Here is a 2,518-nt window from a genome sequence, read left to right as displayed (position 1 = left end):
GCCTGCCCTGCTCGCGCCTTCCCACGCCACCGATCCCTCGCCTGCCGCGCCGCGCCTTCACACGCCACCGCTGCCTCGCTTTCACACGCCACCGCGGTCGCGCGTGCCGCCAGCCGCCCGCCTCTCCCTCGGGGCGCACGCCACCGACGGCTCGCCCGCCCACCTCCCTCCCCTGCCGTCTTTAAAAGGCCGCGCCAGCCCTCACCACGCCGTGCTATCTCCCTCGCCCTGCCCATCTCCCTTCCTCTCCTCGTCCGCCCATCTCCCTCTCCTCGCCGGCAATGTCATCGAGCGACTCCGACGAGGGGGCGTGGCCGACCGGCGTCTGGCCGCTGAGCCTCACCGTAGGCGACACCGAGGACATGGCCCGGTTCGGCGTGATGGTGCCGCCAGCAGCCAAAGTGCCGCGGCCGTGGCGGATCGGGGCGGACGGCATCCCCACCATGGGACCGCCGCCGACGAGGCAGCAGCTCCACGCGTTCCCTGGCGGCCGCTACAACCGGAGGGCCCGGCGCAGGTGGTGGCGCGGGAAGAACTTCGACATCGTCCTCGACGCTTTCAGGGATGCGGCGGCCGGCCGCACCGTCGGGGACATCACCGGCGAGGCTGGCACTTCCCGTGGTCGCCGCCGCCACGTCCCACCTCCAGCCGCCCCCACTGCCCCGGCACAGCAGGCGCCCCCTGAACCGGCGCTGGTCGAGATCCCACCGGCGCAGGCCGCCCTCGCGCAAGACGGAGACCCCGACGACACGCCAGGGCTACTTGCGGTGCTGGCCCAGTCGGCAGAGAAGGCGGCGGCGGCGGCTACTCGTGAGGAACGAGAGCGGCTGGCGGCCATAGCGGCGGTGCAGGAGCAGCAGGCGCGGGAAGACAACTGGTGGGATTTCAGCAGCAGCGACGACGGCGACGACGGAGACGGCGACGGCGGCGAAGGAGAGGCCAGCAGTATGGCGCCGGTCGTCCACCTCACCGGCGGCAGCGACGACGAGTAGTCTATGAATTAGGGTTTTTATTTAAATTTCGGTGTAAGTTATGTAAGAGCAACGCTCGGTTATGTTTAGTGTTATGTAAGGTAGTTTGAATTATGAATGAACTCGGAATGGCTTATCTGAAAAGAAAACGTATGTTTAATTTGATGTTAGTCGGGCAACTTCAAAAAGTTACATGCATTTCAACGTTACGAGAAATACTAGTGCTCGGTTACGCATGCATGGGGCCTTCACTAATACTCGAACGATCTTTGAAAAATTCTTAAAGCGATAAAAAAGACATAACACTTTTCATGCATCGTAATGATGTTGGTGGAACAGTATAAAAAAATATAGGTACATTTGAATGCTGTGGTAAAAAATTTATAGTAGGAAATAAAAACAATGGTAAAAAAATTGCCTACTGTGCTTGCAGGCCACAACTGCACTTAATCGGTCCGGCCCGATCAAGCCGGGCGGCGAAAGGGCCGGCCTTTCGGCCCAGCTACGGCCTGCAGCACAGACCAACGGGGCAGAGACGGGGCGGGGCGGGGCGGGAATCAGAGGAGTTCGAAACGGTAGTGGGAGGCAGGTATATAAGGCGGTCGCGGCGTCGTTCGGCGGGCGAGGTGGGACTGAACTTTAGTCCTCACCCCCGCCGACCCTGCCCTCGCACCGCGCGCAGAGTCAATGGGCCGGCCCACGCGCGCCGTCGTGCACTCTCACTGTGCCGGCCAGTGCACGCTGTCGAAGACTTTTCTGTTTTTTGTTTTAAAAATAATATTAATAAAACTCCATACGTAATATAGAATTGTTAACTATATTTATTACAATTTATAGGTAAAAATAATCATGATTGTTTAAATATTTTATGTGTTTTGTGTAAATGCCCAACATTTTGCAGCTTATTAAAAATTATTAATTAGTTTATTGACATAGAATTTTTTAAGTAGTTAAAAGGAAAAACAGTACCTAATACAGAATTTATTATGTAATTGTATTAAAAAGAGTAGTTAATATGGAATTTATTTCGTGTTGAAAATATAGATATGGAAAATTTACTATTTTTATTTCTACACGAATTGACAAGCTTATATTAAAAAATAAGGTAGTAATAATGTCAGTTGACTTTAGTTAAAATCACAACATTATTACTACCTATTTCAATAAATACCTGAAATATTTATTAATCGTAGAAAACCATATGAAATCACCACGGTGCCGGAAAATTATGAAAACTTGCAGGCATGATGGTCCTGCCGATGAGTGCGTGCGGAAAAAAGTGTGGGGTCCACCTGCTGAGTAAGAAAAGAGAACGCAGTTCGGGGCTGACATCGTTCATATCCGATCAGTGCCGGTTGCATGGGACGTACGAGGTGGCAACCACGAAGGGTCGCCCAACTTTGGGATGCAGTGGGCATGCCCATCTTAGGGCCCCACGCAAAAGTTGAACGAATTCGGACACCAAACGCACGTTGCGTCACGACCGGTCAGTGTTTTCGGTGCGTTTCACGGAGAAAACCGTAGGAAATTCACACGGTGCCGGAAAA

This window comes from Triticum dicoccoides, chromosome 5B, assembly GCF_002162155.2.
Source record: "Triticum dicoccoides isolate Atlit2015 ecotype Zavitan chromosome 5B, WEW_v2.0, whole genome shotgun sequence".
NCBI lineage: Eukaryota > Viridiplantae > Streptophyta > Magnoliopsida > Poales > Poaceae > Triticum > Triticum dicoccoides.
This window is presented reverse-complemented; position numbering follows the sequence as displayed.